Below are 19,769 nucleotides of genomic sequence, written 5' to 3'. Positions count from 1 at the left end.
TCCTTCTACCCAGCGTTCCCCCAAGTCTCCCGATAAAAATGATACCTCACTTGTGTGGGTAGGCCTAGCGCCCGTGACAGGAAACGCCCCAAAGCGCAACGTGGTCACATCCAAATTTTTGGAAGAAAACAGAGGTGTTTTGTGCGAAGTACCTACCTGTAGATTTTGGCCTCTAGCTCAGCCGGCACCTAGGGAAACCTACCAAACCTGTGCATTTCTGAAAACTAGAGACCTAGGGGAATCCAAGGAGGGTTGACTTGCGGGGCTCAGACCAGGTTCTGTTACCCAGAATCCTTTGCAAACCTCAAAATTTGGCTAAAAAACACATGTTCCTCACATTTCTGTGGCAGAATGTTCTGGAATCTGAGAGGAGCCACAAATTTCCTTCCACCCAGCGTTCCCCCAAGTCTCCCGATAAAAATGATACCTCACTTGTGTGGGTAGGCCTAGCGACCGCGACAGGAAACGTACCAAAGCGCAACGTGGACACATCCAAATTTTTGGAAGAAAATAGAGGTGTTTTTTGCGAAGTGCCTACCTGTAGATTTTGGCCTCTAGCTCAGCCGGCACCTAGGGAAACCTACCAATCCTGTACATTTCTGAAAACTAGAGACCTAGGGGAATCCAAGGAGGGGTGACTTGCGGGGCTCGGACCAGGTTCTGTTACCCAGAATCCTTTGCAAACCTCAAAATTTGGCTAAAAAAACACATGTTCCTCACAATTCTGTGGCAGAAAGCTCGGGAATCTGAGAGGAGCCACAAATTTCCTTCCACCCAGCGTTCCCCCAAGTCTCCCGATAAAAATGATACCTCACTTGTGTGGGTAGGCCTAGCGCCCGCGACAGGAAACGCCCCAAAGCGCAACGTGGACACATCCAAATTTTTGGAAGAAAACAGAGGTGTTTTTTGCGAAGTACCTACCTGTAGATTTTGGCCTCTAGCTCAGCCGGCACCTAGGGAAACCTACCAAACCTGTGCATTTCTGAAAACTAGAGACCTAGGGGAATCCAAGGAGGGGTGACTTGCGGGGCTCAGACCAGGTTCTGTTACCCAGAATCCTTTGCAAACCTCAAAATTTGGCTAAAAAAACACATGTTCCTCACATTTCTGTGGCAGAAAGTTCTGGAATCTGAGAGGAGCCACAAATTTTCTTCCATCCAGCGTTCCCCAAGTCTCCCGATAAAAATGATACCTCACTTGTGTGGGTAGGCCTAGCACCCGCGACAGGAAACGCCCCAAAGCGCAATGTGGACACATCCAAATTTTTGGAAGAAAACAGAGGTGTTTTTTGCGAAGTGCCTACCTGTAGATTTTGGCCTCTAGCTCAGCCGGCACCTAGGGAAACCTACCAAACCTGTGCATTTTCGGAAACTAGAGCCCTAGTGGAATCCAAGGAGGGGTGACTTGCGGGGCTCGGACCAGGTTCAGTTACCCAGAATCCTTTGCAAACCTCAAAATTTGGCTAAAAAAACACATGTTCCTCATATTTCTGTGGCAGAAAGCTCGGGAATCTGAGAGGAGCCACAAATTTCCTTCCACCCAGCGTTCCCCCAAGTCTCCCGATAAAAATTATACCTCACTTGTGTGGGTAGGCCTAGCGCCCGTGACAGGAAACGCCCCAAAGCGCAACGTGGTCACATCCAAATTTTTGGAAGAAAACAGAGGTGTTTTTTGCGAAGTACCTACCTGTAGATTTTGGCCTCTAGCTCAGCCGGCACCTAGGGAAACCTACCAAACCTGTGCATTTCTGAAAACTAGAGACCTAGGGGAATCCAAGGAGGGGTGACTTGCGGGGCTCGGACCAGGTTCTGTTACCCAGAATCATTTGCAAACCTCAACATTTGGCTAAAAAAACACATGTTCCTCACATTTCTGTGGCAGAAAGTTCTGGAATCTGAGAGGAGCCACAAATTTCCTTCCACCCAGCGTTCCCCCAAGTCTCCCGATAAAAATGATACCTCACTTGTGTGGGGAGGCATAGCGCCCGCGACAGGAAACGCACCAGAGCGCAACGTGGACACATCCAAATTTTTGGAAGAAAACAGAGGTGTTTTTTGCGAAGTGCCTACCTGTAGATTTTGGCCTCTAGCTCAGCCGGCACCTAGGGAAACCTACCAAACCTGTGCATTTCTGAAAACTAGAGACCTAGGGGAATCCAAGGAGGGGTGACTTGCGGGGCTCGGACCAGGTTCTGTTACCCAGAATCATTTGCAAACCTCAAAATTTGGCTAAAAAACACATGTTCCTCACATTTCTGTGGCAGAATGTTCTGGAATCTGAGAGGAGCCACAAATTTCCTTCCACCCAGCGTTCCCCCAAGTCTCCCGATAAAAATGATACCTCACTTGTGTGGGTAGGCCTAGCGACCGCGACAGGAAACGTACCAAAGCGCAACGTGGACACATCCAAATTTTTGGAAGAAAATAGAGGTGTTTTTTGCGAAGTGCCTACCTGTAGATTTTGGCCTCTAGCTCAGCCGGCACCTAGGGAAACCTACCAATCCTGTACATTTCTGAAAACTAGAGACCTAGGGGAATCCAAGGAGGGGTGACTTGCGGGGCTCGGACCAGGTTCTGTTACCCAGAATCCTTTGCAAACCTCAAAATTTGGCTAAAAAAACACATGTTCCTCACAATTCTGTGGCAGAAAGCTCGGGAATCTGAGAGGAGCCACAAATTTCCTTCCACCCAGCGTTCCCCCAAGTCTCCCGATAAAAATGATACCTCACTTGAGTGGGTAGGCCTAGCGCCCGCGACAGGAAACGCCCCAAAGCGCAACGTGGACACATCCAAATTTTTGGAAGAAAACAGAGGGGTTTTTTGCGAAGTACCTACCTGTAGATTTTGGCCTCTAGCTCAGCCGGCACCTAGGGAAACCTACCAAACCTGTGCATTTCTGAAAACTAGAGACCTAGGGGAATCCAAGGAGGGGTGACTTGCGGGGCTCAGACCAGGTTCTGTTACCCAGAATCCTTTGCAAACCTCAAAATTTGGCTAAAAAAACACATGTTCCTCACATTTCTGTGGCAGAAAGTTCTGGAATCTGAGAGGAGCCACAAATTTTCTTCCATCCAGCGTTCCCCAAGTCTCCCGATAAAAATGATACCTCACTTGTGTGGGTAGGCCTAGCACCCGCGACAGGAAACGCCCCAAAGCGCAATGTGGACACATCCAAATTTTTGGAAGAAAACAGAGGTGTTTTTTGCGAAGTGCCTACCTGTAGATTTTGGCCTCTAGCTCAGCCGGCACCTAGGGAAACCTACCAAACCTGTGCATTTTCGGAAACTAGAGCCCTAGTGGAATCCAAGGAGGGGTGACTTGCGGGGCTCGGACCAGGTTCTGTTACCCAGAATCCTTTGCAAACCTCAAAATTTGGCTAAAAAAACACATGTTCCTCATATTTCTGTGGCAGAAAGCTCGGGAATCTGAGAGGAGCCACAAATTTCCTTCCACCCAGCGTTCCCCCAAGTCTCCCGATAAAAATGATACCTCACTTGTGTGGGTAGGCCTAGCGCCCGCGACAGGAAACGCCCCAAAGCGCAACGTGGACACATCCAAATTTTTGGAAGAAAACAGAGGTGTTTTTTGCGAAGTACCTACCTGTAGATTTTGGCCTCTAGCTCAGCCGGCACCTAGGGAAACCTACCAAACCTGTGCATTTCTGAAAACTAGAGACCTAGGGGAATCCAAGGAGGGGTGACTTGCGGGGCTCAGCCCAGGTTCTGTTACCCAGAATCCTTTGCAAACCTCAAAATTTGGCTAAAAAAACACATGTTCCTCACATTTCTGTGGCAGAAAGTTCTGGAATCTGAGAGGAGCCACAAATTTTCTTCCATCCAGCGTTCCCCAAGTCTCCCGATAAAAATGATACCTCACTTGTGTGGGTAGGCCTAGCACCCGCGACAGGAAACGCCCCAAAGCGCAATGTGGACACATCCAAATTTTTGGAAGAAATCAGAGGTGTTTTTTGCGAAGTACCTACCTGTAGATTTTGGCCTCTAGCTCAGCCGGCACCTAGGGAAACCTACCAAACCTGTGCATTTCTGAAAACTATAGACCTAGGGGAATCCAAGGAGGGGTGACTTGCGGGGCTCGGACCAGGTTCTGTTACCCAGAATCCTTTGCAAACCTCAAAATTTGGTGAAAAAAACACATGTTCCTCACATTTCTGTGGCAGAAAGCTCGGGAATCTGAGAGGAGCCACAAATTTCCTTCCACCCAGCGTTCCCCCAAGTCTCCCGATAAAAATGATACCTCACTTGTGTGGGGAGGCATAGCGCCCGCGACAGGAAACGCACCAGAGCGCAACGTGGACACATCCAAATTTTTGGAAGAAAACAGAGGTGTTTTTTGCGAAGTGCCTACCTGTAGATTTTGGCCTCTAGCTCAGCCGGCACCTAGGGAAACCTACCAAACCTGTGCATTTCTGAAAACTAGAGACCTAGGGGAATCCAAGGAGGGGTGACTTGCTGGGCTCGGACCAGGTTCTGTTACCAAGAATCCTTTGCAAACCTCAAAATTTGGCTAAAAAAACACATGTTCCTCACATTTCTGTGGCAGAAAGCTCTGGAATCTGAGAGGAGCCACAAATTTCCTTCCACCCAGCGTTCCCCCAAGTCTCCCGATAAAAATGATACCTCACTTGTGTGGGTAGGCCTAGCGCCCGCGACAGGAAACGCCCCAAAGCGCAACGTGGACACATCCAAATTTTTGGAAGAAAACAGAGGTGTTTTTAGCGAAGTGCCTACCTGTAGATTTTGGCCTCTAGCTCAGCCGGCACCTAGGGAAACCTACCAAACCTGTGCATTTCTGAAAACTAGAGACCTAGGGGAATCCAAGGAGGGGTGACTTGCGGGGCTCGGACCAGGTTCTGTTACCCAGAATCCTTTGCAAACCTCAAAATTTGGCTAAAAAAACACATGTTCCTCACATTTCTGTGGCAGAAAGTTCTGGGATCTGAGAGGAGCCACAAATTTCCTTCCACCCAGCGTTCCCCCAAGTCTCCCGATAAAAATGATACCTCACTTGTGTGGGTAGGCCTAGCGCCCGCGACAGGAAACGCCCCAAAGCGCAACGTGGACACATCCAAATTTTTGGAAGAAAACAGAGGTGTTTTTTGCGAAGTACCTACCTGTAGATTTTGGCCTCTAGCTCAGCCGGCACATAGGGAAACCTACCAAACTTGTGCATTTCTGAAAACTACAGACCTAGGGGAATCCAAGGAGGGGTGACTTGCGGGGCTCAGACCAGGTTCTGTTACCCAGAATCCTTTGCAAACCTCAAAATTTGGCTAAAAAAAACACATGTTCCTCACATTTCTGTGGCAGAAAGTTCTGGAATCTGAGAGGAGCCACAAATTTTCTTCCATCCAGCGTTCCCCAAGTCTCCCGATAAAAATGATACCTCACTTGTGTGGGTAGGCCTAGCACCCGCGACAGGAAACGCCCCAAAGCGCAATGTGGACACATCCAAATTTTTGGAAGAAAACAGAGGTGTTTTTTGCGAAGTGCCTACCTGTAGATTTTGGCCTCTAGCTCAGCCGGCACCTAGGGAAACCTACCAAACCTGTGCATTTTCGGAAACTAGAGCCCTAGTGGAATCCAAGGAGGGGTAACTTGCGGGGCTCGGACCAGGTTCTGTTACCCAGAATCCTTTGCAAACCTCAAAATTTGGCTAAAAAAACACATGCTCCTCATATTTCTGTGGCAGAAAGCTCGGGAATCTGAGAGGAGCCACAAATTTCCTTCTACCCAGCGTTCCCCCAAGTCTCCCGATAAAAATGATACCTCACTTGTGTGGGTAGGCCTAGCGCCCGTGACAGGAAACGCCCCAAAGCGCAACGTGGTCACATCCAAATTTTTGGAAGAAAACAGAGGTGTTTTGTGCGAAGTACCTACCTGTAGATTTTGGCCTCTAGCTCAGCCGGCACCTGGGGAAACCTACCAAACCTGTGCATTTCTGAAAACTAGAGACCTAGGGGAATCCAAGGAGGGGTGACTTGCGGGGCTCAGACCAGGTTCTGTTACCCAGAATCCTTTGCAAACCTCAAAATTTGGCTAAAAAACACATGTTCCTCACATTTCTGTGGCAGAATGTTCTGGAATCTGAGAGGAGCCACAAATTTCCTTCCACCCAGCGTTCCCCCAAGTCTCCCGATAAAAATGATACCTCACTTGTGTGGGTAGGCCTAGCGACCGCGACAGGAAACGTACCAAAGCGCAACGTGGACACATCCAAATTTTTGGAAGAAAATAGAGGTGTTTTTTGCGAAGTGCCTACCTGTAGATTTTGGCCTCTAGCTCAGCCGGCACCTAGGGAAACCTACCAATCCTGTACATTTCTGAAAACTAGAGACCTAGGGGAATCCAAGGAGGGGTGACTTGCTGGGCTCGGACCAGGTTCTGTTACCCAGAATCCTTTGCAAACCTCAAAATTTGGCTAAAAAAACACATGTTCCTCACAATTCTGTGGCAGAAAGCTCGGGAATCTGAGAGGAGCCACAAATTTCCTTCCACCCAGCGTTCCCCCAAGTCTCCCGATAAAAATGATACCTCACTTGTGTGGGTAGGCCTAGCGCCCGCGACAGGAAACGCCCCAAAGCGCAACGTGGACACATCCAAATTTTTGGAAGAAAACAGAGGTGTTTTTTGCGAAGTACCTACCTGTAGATTTTGGCCTCTAGCTCAGCCGGCACCTAGGGAAACCTACCAAACCTGTGCATTTCTGAAAACTAGAGACCTAGGGGAATCCAAGGAGGGGTGACTTGCGGGGCTCAGACCAGGTTCTGTTACCCAGAATCCTTTGCAAACCTCAAAATTTGGCTAAAAAAACACATGTTCCTCACATTTCTGTGGCAGAAAGTTCTGGAATCTGAGAGGAGCCACAAATTTTCTTCCATCCAGCGTTCCCCAAGTCTCCCGATAAAAATGATACCTCACTTGTGTGGGTAGGCCTAGCACCCGCGACAGGAAACGCCCCAAAGCGCAATGTGGACACATCCAAATTTTTGGAAGAAAACAGAGGTGTTTTTTGCGAAGTGCCTACCTGTAGATTTTGGCCTCTAGCTCAGCCGGCACCTAGGGAAACCTACCAAACCTGTGCATTTTCGGAAACTAGAGCCCTAGTGGACTCCAAGGAGGGGTGACTTGCGGGGCTCGGACCAGGTTCTGTTACCCAGAATCCTTTGCAAACCTCAAAATTTGGCTAAAAAAACACATGTTCCTCATATTTCTGTGGCAGAAAGCTCGGGAATCTGAGAGGAGCCACAAATTTCCTTCCACCCAGCGTTCCCCCAAGTCTCCCGATAAAAATGATACCTCACTTGTGTGGGTAGGCCTAGCGCCCGCGACAGGAAACGCCCCAAAGCGCAACGTGGACACATCCAAATTTTTGGAAGAAAACAGAGGTGTTTTTTGCGAAGTACCTACCTGTAGATTTTGGCCTCTAGCTCAGCCGGCACCTAGGGAAACCTACCAAACCTGTGCATTTCTGAAAACTAGAGACCTAGGGGAATCCAAGGAGGGGTGACTTGCGGGGCTCAGCCCAGGTTCTGTTACCCAGAATCCTTTGCAAACCTCAAAATTTGGCTAAAAAAACACATGTTCCTCACATTTCTGTGGCAGAAAGTTCTGGAATCTGAGAGGAGCCACAAATTTTCTTCCATCCAGCGTTCCCCAAGTCTCCCGATAAAAATGATACCTCACTTGTGTGGGTAGGCCTAGCACCCGCGACAGGAAACGCCCCAAAGCGCAATGTGGACACATCCAAATTTTTGGAAGAAAACAGAGGTGTTTTTTGCGAAGTACCTTCCTGTAGATTTTGGCCTCTAGCTCAGCCGGCACCTAGGGAAACCTACCAAACCTGTGCATTTCTGAAAACTAGAGACCTAGGGGAATCCAAGGAGGGGTGACTTGCGGGGCTCGGACCAGGTTCTGTTACCCAGAATCATTTGCAAACCTCAAAATTTGGCTAAAAAAACACATGTTCCTCACATTTCTGTGGCAGAAAGTTCTGGAATCTGAGAGGAGCCACAAATTTCCTTCCACCCAGCGTTTCCCCAACTCCCCATAAAAATTATACCTCACTTGTGTGGGTAGGCCTAGCGCCCGTGACAGGAAACGCCCCAAAGCGCAACGTGGACACATCCACATTTTTGGAAGAAAACAGAGGTGTTTTTTGCGAAGAGCCTACCTGTAGATTTTGGCCTCTAGCTCAGCCGGAACCTAGGGAAACCTACCAAACCTGTGCATTTCTGAAAACTAGAGACCTAGGGGAATCCAAGGAGGGGTGACTTGCGGGGCTCGGACCAGGTTCTGTTACCCAGAATCCTTTGCAAACCTCAAAATTTGGTGAAAAAAACACATGTTCCTCACATTTCTGTGGCAGAAAGCTCGGGAATCTGAGAGGAGCCACAAATTTCCTTCCACCCAGCGTTCCCCCAAGTCTCCCGATAAAAATGATACCTCACTTGTGTGGGGAGGCATAGCGCCCGCGACAGGAAACGCACCAGAGCGCAACGTGGACACATCCAAATTTTTGGAAGAAAACAGAGGTGTTTTTTGCGAAGTGCCTACCTGTAGATTTTGGCCTCTAGCTCAGCCGGCACCTAGGGAAACCTACCAAACCTGTGCATTTCTGAAAACTAGAGACCTAGGGGAATCCAAGGAGGGGTGACTTGCTGGGCTCGGACCAGGTTCTGTTACCAGGAATCCTTTGCAAACCTCAAAATTTGGCTAAAAAAACACATGTTCCTCACATTTCTGTGGCAGAAAGCTCTGGAATCTGAGAGGAGCCACAAATTTCCTTCCACCCAGCGTTCCCCCAAGTCTCCCGATAAAAATGATACCTCACTTGTGTGGGTAGGCCTAGCGCCCGTGACAGGAAACGCCCCAAAGCGCAACGTGGACACATCCAAATTTTTGGAAGAAAACAGAGGTGTTTTTAGCGAAGTGCCTACCTGTAGATTTTGGCCTCTAGCTCAGCCGGCACCTAGGGAAACCTACCAAACCTGTGCATTTCTGAAAACTAGAGACCTAGGGGAATCCAAGGAGGGGTGACTTGCGGGGCTCGGACCAGGTTCTGTTACCCAGAATCCTTTGCAAACCTCAAAATTTGGCTAAAAAAACACATGTTCCTCACATTTCTGTGGCAGAAAGTTCTGGGATCTGAGAGGAGCCACAAATTTCCTTCCACCCAGCGTTCCCCCAAGTCTCCCGATAAAAATGATACCTCACTTGTGTGGGTAGGCCTAGCGCCCGCGACAGGAAACGCCCCAAAGCGCAACGTGGACACATCCAAATTTTTGGAAGAAAACAGAGGTGTTTTTTGCGAAGTACCTACCTGTAGATTTTGGCCTCTAGCTCAGCCGGCACATAGGGAAACCTACCAAACTTGTGCATTTCTGAAAACTACAGACCTAGGGGAATCCAAGGAGGGGTGACTTGCGGGGCTCAGACCAGGTTCTGTTACCCAGAATCCTTTGCAAACCTCAAAATTTGGCTAAAAAAAACACATGTTCCTCACATTTCTGTGGCAGAAAGTTCTGGAATCTGAGAGGAGCCACAAATTTTCTTCCATCCAGCGTTCCCCAAGTCTCCCGATAAAAATGATACCTCACTTGTGTGGGTAGGCCTAGCACCCGCGACAGGAAACGCCCCAAAGCGCAATGTGGACACATCCAAATTTTTGGAAGAAAACAGAGGTGTTTTTTGCGAAGTGCCTACCTGTAGATTTTGGCCTCTAGCTCAGCCGGCACCTAGGGAAACCTACCAAACCTGTGCATTTTCGGAAACTAGAGCCCTAGTGGAATCCAAGGAGGGGTGACTTGCGGGGCTCGGACCAGGTTTTGTTACCCAGAATCCTTTGCAAACCTCAAAATTTGGCTAAAAAAACACATGTTCCTCATATTTCTGTGGCAGAAAGCTCGGGAATCTGAGAGGAGCCACAAATTTCCTTCTACCCAGCGTTCCCCCAAGTCTCCCGATAAAAATGATACCTCACTTGTGTGGGTAGGCCTAGCGCCCGTGACAGGAAACGCCCCAAAGCGCAACGTGGTCACATCCAAATTTTTGGAAGAAAACAGAGGTGTTTTGTGCGAAGTACCTACCTGTAGATTTTGGCCTCTAGCTCAGCCGGCACCTAGGGAAACCTACCAAACCTGTGCATTTCTGAAAACTAGAGACCTAGGGGAATCCAAGGAGGGTTGACTTGCGGGGCTCAGACCAGGTTCTGTTACCCAGAATCCTTTGCAAACCTCAAAATTTGGCTAAAAAACACATGTTCCTCACATTTCTGTGGCAGAATGTTCTGGAATCTGAGAGGAGCCACAAATTTCCTTCCACCCAGCGTTCCCCCAAGTCTCCCGATAAAAATGATACCTCACTTGTGTGGGTAGGCCTAGCGACCGCAACAGGAAACGTACCAAAGCGCAACGTGGACACATCCAAATTTTTGGAAGAAAATAGAGGTGTTTTTTGCGAAGTGCCTACCTGTAGATTTTGGCCTCTAGCTCAGCCGGCACCTAGGGAAACCTACCAATCCTGTACATTTCTGAAAACTAGAGACCTAGGGGAATCCAAGGAGGGGTGACTTGCGGGGCTCGGACCAGGTTCTGTTACCCAGAATCCTTTGCAAACCTCAAAATTTGGCTAAAAAAACACATGTTCCTCACAATTCTGTGGCAGAAAGCTCGGGAATCTGAGAGGAGCCACAAATTTCCTTCCACCCAGCGTTCCCCCAAGTCTCCCGATAAAAATGATACCTCACTTGTGTGGGTAGGCCTAGCGCCCGCGACAGGAAACGCCCCAAAGCGCAACGTGGACACATCCAAATTTTTGGAAGAAAACAGAGGTGTTTTTTGCGAAGTACCTACCTGTAGATTTTGGCCTCTAGCTCAGCCGGCACCTAGGGAAACCTACCAAACCTGTGCATTTCTGAAAACTAGAGACCTAGGGGAATCCAAGGAGGGGTGACTTGCGGGGCTCAGCCCAGGTTCTGTTACCCAGAATCCTTTGCAAACCTCAAAATTTGGCTAAAAAAACACATGTTCCTCACATTTCTGTGGCAGAAAGTTCTGGAATCTGAGAGGAGCCACAAATTTTCTTCCATCCAGCGTTCCCCAAGTCTCCCGATAAAAATGATACCTCACTTGTGTGGGTAGGCCTAGCACCCGCGACAGGAAACGCCCCAAAGCGCAATGTGGACACATCCAAATTTTTGGAAGAAAACAGAGGTGTTTTTTGCGAAGTGCCTACCTGTAGATTTTGGCCTCTAGCTCAGCCGGCACCTAGGGAAACCTACCAAACCTGTGCATTTTCGGAAACTAGAGCCCTAGTGGAATCCAAGGAGGGGTGACTTGCGGGGCTCGGACCAGGTTCAGTTACCCAGAATCCTTTGCAAACCTCAAAATTTGGCTAAAAAAACACATGTTCCTCATATTTCTGTGGCAGAAAGCTCGGGAATCTGAGAGGAGCCACAAATTTCCTTCCACCCAGCGTTCCCCCAAGTCTCCCGATAAAAATTATACCTCACTTGTGTGGGTAGGCCTAGCGCCCGTGACAAGAAACGCCCCAAAGCGCAACGTGGTCACATCCAAATTTTTGGAAGAAAACAGAGGTGTTTTTTGCGAAGTACCTACCTGTAGATTTTGGCCTCTAGCTCAGCCGGCACCTAGGGAAACCTACCAAACCTGTGCATTTCTGAAAACTAGAGACCTAGGGGAATCCAAGGAGGGGTGACTTGCGGGGCTCGGACCAGGTTCTGTTACCCAGAATCATTTGCAAACCTCAACATTTGGCTAAAAAAACACATGTTCCTCACATTTCTGTGGCAGAAAGTTCTGGAATCTGAGAGGAGCCACAAATTTCCTTCCACCCAGCGTTCCCCCAAGTCTCCCGATAAAAATGATACCTCACTTGTGTGGGGAGGCATAGCGCCCGCGACAGGAAACGCACCAGAGCGCAACGTGGACACATCCAAATTTTTGGAAGAAAACAGAGGTGTTTTTTGCGAAGTACCTACCTGTAGATTTTGGCCTCTAGCTCAGCCGGCACATAGGGAAACCTACCAAACTTGTGCATTTCTGAAAACTACAGACCTAGGGGAATCCAAGGAGGGGTGACTTGCGGAGCTCGGACCAGGTTCTGTTACCCAGAATCCTTTGCAAACCTCAAAATTTGGCTAAAAAAACACATGTTCCTCACATTTCTGTGGCAGAAAGTTCTGGGATCTGAGAGGAGCCACAAATTTCCTTCCACCCAGCGTTCCCCCAAGTCTCCCGATAAAAATGATACCTCACTTGTGTGGGTAGGCCTAGCGCCCGCGACAGGAAACGCCCCAAAGCGCAACGTGGACACATCCAAATTTTTGGAAGAAAACAGAGGTGTTTTTTGCGAAGTACCTACCTGTAGATTTTGGCCTCTAGCTCAGCCGGCACATAGGGAAACCTACCAAACTTGTGCATTTCTGAAAACTACAGACCTAGGGGAATCCAAGGAGGGGTGACTTGCGGGGCTCAGACCAGGTTCTGTTACCCAGAATCCTTTGCAAACCTCAAAATTTGGCTAAAAAAAACACATGTTCCTCACATTTCTGTGGCAGAAAGTTCTGGAATCTGAGAGGAGCCACAAATTTTCTTCCATCCAGCGTTCCCCAAGTCTCCCGATAAAAATGATACCTCACTTGTGTGGGTAGGCCTAGCACCCGCGACAGGAAACGCCCCAAAGCGCAATGTGGACACATCCAAATTTTTGGAAGAAAACAGAGGTGTTTTTTGCGAAGTGCCTACCTGTAGATTTTGGCCTCTAGCTCAGCCGGCACCTAGGGAAACCTACCAAACCTGTGCATTTTCGGAAACTAGAGCCCTAGTGGAATCCAAGGAGGGGTGACTTGCGGGGCTCGGACCAGGTTCTGTTACCCAGAATCCTTTGCAAACCTCAAAATTTGGCTAAAAAAACACATGTTCCTCATATTTCTGTGGCAGAAAGCTCGGGAATCTGAGAGGAGCCACAAATTTCCTTCTACCCAGCGTTCCCCCAAGTCTCCCGATAAAAATGATACCTCACTTGTGTGGGTAGGCCTAGCGCCCGTGACAGGAAACGCCCCAAAGCGCAACGTGGTCACATCCAAATTTTTGGAAGAAAACAGAGGTGTTTTGTGCGAAGTACCTACCTGTAGATTTTGGCCTCTAGCTCAGCCGGCACCTAGGGAAACCTACCAAACCTGTGCATTTCTGAAAACTAGAGACCTAGGGGAATCCAAGGAGGGTTGACTTGCGGGGCTCAGACCAGGTTCTGTTACCCAGAATCCTTTGCAAACCTCAAAATTTGGCTAAAAAACACATGTTCCTCACATTTCTGTGGCAGAATGTTCTGGAATCTGAGAGGAGCCACAAATTTCCTTCCACCCAGCGTTCCCCCAAGTCTCCCGATAAAAATGATACCTCACTTGTGTGGGTAGGCCTAGCGACCGCGACAGGAAACGTACCAAAGCGCAACGTGGACACATCCAAATTTTTGGAAGAAAATAGAGGTGTTTTTTGCGAAGTGCCTACCTGTAGATTTTGGCCTCTAGCTCAGCCGGCACCTAGGGAAACCTACCAATCCTGTACATTTCTGAAAACTAGAGACCTAGGGGAATCCAAGGAGGGGTGACTTGCGGGGCTCGGACCAGGTTCTGTTAACCAGAATCCTTTGCAAACCTCAAAATTTGGCTAAAAAAACACATGTTCCTCACAATTCTGTGGCAGAAAGCTCGGGAATCTGAGAGGAGCCACAAATTTCCTTCCACCCAGCGTTCCCCCAAGTCTCCCGATAAAAATGATACCTCACTTGTGTGGGTAGGCCTAGCGCCCGCGACAGGAAACGCCCCAAAGCGCAACGTGGACACATCCAAATTTTTGGAAGAAAACAGAGGTGTTTTTTGCGAAGTACCTACCTGTAGATTTTGGCCTCTAGCTCAGCCGGCACCTAGGGAAACCTACCAAACCTGTGCATTTCTGAAAACTAGAGACCTAGGGGAATCCAAGGAGGGGTGACTTGCGGGGCTCAGACCAGGTTCTGTTACCCAGAATCCTTTGCAAACCTCAAAATTTGGCTAAAAAAACACATGTTCCTCACATTTCTGTGGCAGAAAGTTCTGGAATCTGAGAGGAGCCACAAATTTTCTTCCATCCAGCGTTCCCCAAGTCTCCCGATAAAAATGATACCTCACTTGTGTGGGTAGGCCTAGCACCCGCGACAGGAAACGCCCCAAAGCGCAATGTGGACACATCCAAATTTTTGGAAGAAAACAGAGGTGTTTTTTGCGAAGTGCCTACCTGTAGATTTTGGCCTCTAGCTCAGCCGGCACCTAGGGAAACCTACCAAACCTGTGCATTTTCGGAAACTAGAGCCCTAGTGGAATCCAAGGAGGGGTGACTTGCGGGGCTCGGACCAGGTTCAGTTACCCAGAATCCTTTGCAAACCTCAAAATTTGGCTAAAAAAACACATGTTCCTCATATTTCTGTGGCAGAAAGCTCGGGAATCTGAGAGGAGCCACAAATTTCCTTCCACCCAGCGTTCCCCCAAGTCTCCCGATAAAAATTATACCTCACTTGTGTGGGTAGGCCTAGCGCCCGTGACAGGAAACGCCCCAAAGCGCAACGTGGTCACATCCAAATTTTTGGAAGAAAACAGAGGTGTTTTTTGCGAAGTACCTACCTGTAGATTTTGGCCTCTAGCTCAGCCGGCACCTAGGGAAACCTACCAAACCTGTGCATTTCTGAAAACTAGAGACCTAGGGGAATCCAAGGAGGGGTGACTTGCGGGGCTCGGACCAGGTTCTGTTACCCAGAATCATTTGCAAACCTCAACATTTGGCTAAAAAAACACATGTTCCTCACATTTCTGTGGCAGAAAGTTCTGGAATCTGAGAGGAGCCACAAATTTCCTTCCACCCAGCGTTCCCCCAAGTCTCCCGATAAAAATGATACCTCACTTGTGTGGGGAGGCATAGCGCCCGCGACAGGAAACGCACCAGAGCGCAACGTGGACACATCCAAATTTTTGGAAGAAAACAGAGGTGTTTTTTGCGAAGTGCCTACCTGTAGATTTTGGCCTCTAGCTCAGCCGGCACCTAGGGAAACCTACCAAACCTGTGCATTTCTGAAAACTAGAGACCTAGGGGAATCCAAGGAGGGGTGACTTGCTGGGCTCGGACCAGGTTCTGTTACCAAGAATCCTTTGCAAACCTCAAAATTTGGCTAAAAAAACACATGTTCCTCACATTTCTGTGGCAGAAAGCTCTGGAATCTGAGAGGAGCCACAAATTTCCTTCCACCCAGCGTTCCCCCAAGTCTCCCGATAAAAATGATACCTCACTTGTGTGGGTAGGCCTAGCGCCCGCGACAGGAAACGCCCCAAAGCGCAATGTGGACACATCCAAATTTTTGGAAGAAAACAGAGGTGTTTTTTGCGAAGTGCCTACCTGTAGATTTTGGCCTCTAGCTCAGCCGGCACCTAGGGAAACCTCCAAAACCTGTGCATTTTCGGAAACTAGAGCCCTAGTGGAATCCAAGGAGGGGTGACTTGCGGGGCTCGGACCAGGTTCAGTTACCCAGAATCCTTTGCAAACCTCAAAATTTGGCTAAAAAAACACATGTTCCTCATATTTCTGTGGCAGAAAGCTCGGGAATCTGAGAGGAGCCACAAATTTCCTTCCACCCAGCGTTCCCCCAAGTCTCCCGATAAAAATTATACCTCACTTGTGTGGGTAGGCCTAGCGCCCGTGACAGGAAACGCCCCAAAGCGCAACGTGGTCACATCCAAATTTTTGGAAGAAAACAGAGGTGTTTTTTGCGAAGTACCTACCTGTAGATTTTGGCCTCTAGCTCAGCCGGCACCTAGGGAAACCTACCAAACCTGTGCATTTCTGAAAACTAGAGACCTAGGGGAATCCAAGGAGGGGTGATTTGCGGGGCTCGGACCAGGTTCTGTTACCCAGAATCATTTGCAAACCTCAAAATTTGGCTAAAAAAACACATGTTCCTCACATTTCTGTGGCAGAAAGTTCTGGAATCTGAGAGGAGCCACAAATTTCCTTCCACCCAGCGTTTCCCCAACTCCCCATAAAAATTATACCTCACTTGTGTGGGTAGGCCTAGCGCCCGTGACAGGAAACGCCCCAAAGCGCAACGTGGACACATCCACATTTTTGGAAGAAAACAGAGGTGTTTTTTGCGAAGAGCCTACCTGTAGATTTTGGCCTCTAGCTCAGCCCGAACCTAGGGAAACCTACCAAACCTGTGCATTTCTGAAAACTAGAGACCTAGGGGAATCCAAGGAGGGGTGACTTGCGGGGCTCGGACCAGGTTCTGTTACCCAGAATCCTTTGCAAACCTCAAAATTTGGTGAAAAAAACACATGTTCCTCACATTTCTGTGGCAGAAAGCTCGGGAATCTGAGAGGAGCCACAAATTTCCTTCCACCCAGCGTTCCCCCAAGTCTCCCGATAAAAATGATACCTCACTTGTGTGGGGAGGCATAGCGCCCGCGACAGGAAACGCACCAGAGCGCAACGTGGACACATCCAAATTTTTGGAAGAAAACAGAGGTGTTTTTTGCGAAGTGCCTACCTGTAGATTTTGGCCTCTAGCTCAGCCGGCACCTAGGGAAACCTACCAAACCTGTGCATTTCTGAAAACTAGAGACCTAGGGGAATCCAAGGAGGGGTGACTTGCTGGGCTCGGACCAGGTTCTGTTACCAAGAATCCTTTGCAAACCTCAAAATTTGGCTAAAAAAACACATGTTCCTCACATTTCTGTGGCAGAAAGCTCTGGAATCTGAGAGGAGCCACAAATTTCCTTCCACCCAGCGTTCCCCCAAGTCTCCCGATAAAAATGATACCTCACTTGTGTGGGTAGGCCTAGCGCCCGCGACAGGAAACGCCCCAAAGCGCAACGTGGACACATCCAAATTTTTGGAAGAAAACAGAGGTGTTTTTAGCGAAGTGCCTACCTGTAGATTTTGGCCTCTAGCTCAGCCGGCACCTAGGGAAACCTACCAAACCTGTGCATTTCTGAAAACTAGAGACCTAGGGGAATCCAAGGAGGGGTGACTTGCGGGGCTCGGACCAGGTTCTGTTACCCAGAATCCTTTGCAAACCTCAAAATTTGGCTAAAAAAACACATGTTCCTCACATTTCTGTGGCAGAAAGTTCTGGGATCTGAGAGGAGCCACAAATTTCCTTCCACCCAGCGTTCCCCCAAGTCTCCCGATAAAAATGATACCTCACTTGTGTGGGTAGGCCTAGCGCACGCGACAGGAAACGCCCCAAAGCGCAACGTGGACACATCCAAATTTTTGGAAGAAAACAGAGGTGTTTTTTGCGAAGTACCTACCTGTAGATTTTGGCCTCTAGCTCAGCCGGCACATAGGGAAACCTACCAAACTTGTGCATTTCTGAAAACTACAGACCTAGGGGAATCCAAGGAGGGGTGACTTGCGGGGCTCAGACCAGGTTCTGTTACCCAGAATCCTTTGCAAACCTCAAAATTTGGCTAAAAAAAACACATGTTCCTCACATTTCTGTGGCAGAAAGTTCTGGAATCTGAGAGGAGCCACAAATTTTCTTCCATCCAGCGTTCCCCAAGTCTCCCGATAAAAATGATACCTCACTTGTGTGGGTAGGCCTAGCACCCGCGACAGGAAACGCCCCAAAGCGCAATGTGGACACATCCAAATTTTTGGAAGAAAACAGAGGTGTTTTTTGCGAAATGCCTACCTGTAGATTTTGGCCTCTAGCTCAGCCGGCACCTAGGGAAACCTACCAAACCTGTGCATTTTCGGAAACTAGAGCCCTAGTGGAATCCAAGGAGGGGTGACTTGCGGGGCTCGGACCAGGTTCTGTTACCCAGAATCCTTTGCAAACCTCAAAATTTGGCTAAAAAAACACATGTTCCTCATATTTCTGTGGCAGAAAGCTCGGGAATCTGAGAGGAGCCACAAATTTCCTTCTACCCAGCGTTCCCCCAAGTCTCCCGATAAAAATGATACCTCACTTGTGTGGGTAGGCCTAGCGCCCGTGACAGGAAACGCCCCAAAGCGCAACGTGGTCACATCCAAATTTTTGGAAGAAAACAGAGGTGTTTTGTGCGAAGTACCTACCTGTAGATTTTGGCCTCTAGCTCAGCCGGCACCTAGGGAAACCTACCAAACCTGTGCATTTCTGAAAACTAGAGACCTAGGGGAATCCAAGGAGGGGTGACTTGCGGGGCTCAGACCAGGTTCTGTTACCCAGAATCCTTTGCAAACCTCAAAATTTGGCTAAAAAACACATGTTCCTCACATTTCTGTGGCAGAATTTTCTGGAATCTGAGAGGAGCCACAAATTTCCTTCCACCCAGCGTTCCCCCAAGTCTCCCGATAAAAATGATACCTCACTTGTGTGGGTAGGCCTAGCGACCGCGACAGGAAACGTACCAAAGCGCAACGTGGACACATCCAAATTTTTGGAAGAAAATAGAGGTGTTTTTTGCGAAGTGCCTACCTGTAGATTTTGGCCTCTAGCTCAGCCGGCACCTAGGGAAACCTACCAATCCTGTACATTTCTGAAAACTAGAGACCTAGGGGAATCCAAGGAGGGGTGACTTGCGGGGCTCGGACCAGGTTCTGTTACCCAGAATCCTTTGCAAACCTCAAAATTTGGCTAAAAAAACACATGTTCCTCACAATTCTGTGGCAGAAAGCTCGGGAATCTGAGAGGAGCCACAAATTTCCTTCCACCCAGCGTTCCCCCAAGTCTCCCGATAAAAATGATACCTCACTTGTGTGGGTAGGCCTAGCGCCCGCGACAGGAAACGCCCCAAAGCGCAACGTGGACACATCCAAATTTTTGGAAGAAAACAGAGGTGTTTTTTACGCGAAGTACCTACCTGTAGATTTTGGCCTCTAGCTCAGCCGGCACCTAGGGAAACCTACCAAACCTGTGCATTTCTGAAAACTAGAGACCTAGGGGAATCCAAGGAGGGGTGACTTGCGGGGCTCAGACCAGGTTTTGTTACCCAGAATCCTTTGCAAACCTCAAAATTTGGCTAAAAAAACACATGTTCCTCACATTTCTGTGGCAGAAAGTTCTGGAATCTGAGAGGAGCCACAAATTTTCTTCCATCCAGCGTTCCCCAAGTCTCCCGATAAAAATGATACCTCACTTGTGTGGGTAGGCCTAGCACCCGCGACAGGAAACGCCCCAAAGCGCAATGTGGACACATCCAAATTTTTGGAAGAAAACAGAGGTGTTTTTTGCGAAGTGCCTAGCTGTAGATTTTGGCCTCTAGCTCAGCCGGCACCTAGGGAAACCTACCAAACCTGTGCATTTTCGGAAACTAGAGCCCTAGTGGAATCCAAGGAGGGGTGACTTGCGGGGCTCGGACCAGGTTCTGTTACCCAGAATCCTTTGCAAACCTCAAAATTTGGCTAAAAAAACACATGTTCCTCATATTTCTGTGGCAGAAAGCTCGGGAATCTGAGAGGAGCCACAAATTTCCTTCCACCCAGCGTTCCCCCAAGTCTCCCGATAAAAATGATACCTCACTTGTGTGGGTAGGCCTAGCGCCCGCGACAGGAAACGCCCCAAAGCGCAACGTGGACACATCCAAATTTTTGGAAGAAAACAGAGGTGTTTTTTGCGAAGTACCTACCTGTAGATTTTGGCCTCTAGCTCAGCCGGCACCTAGGGAAACCTACCAAACCTGTGCATTTCTGAAAACTAGAGACCTAGGGGAATCCAAGGAGGG

This window comes from Pleurodeles waltl, chromosome 2_1 (genome assembly GCF_031143425.1).
Source record: "Pleurodeles waltl isolate 20211129_DDA chromosome 2_1, aPleWal1.hap1.20221129, whole genome shotgun sequence".
Classification (NCBI taxonomy): domain Eukaryota; kingdom Metazoa; phylum Chordata; class Amphibia; order Caudata; family Salamandridae; genus Pleurodeles; species Pleurodeles waltl.
Note: the sequence above shows the minus strand (reverse complement) of the source record.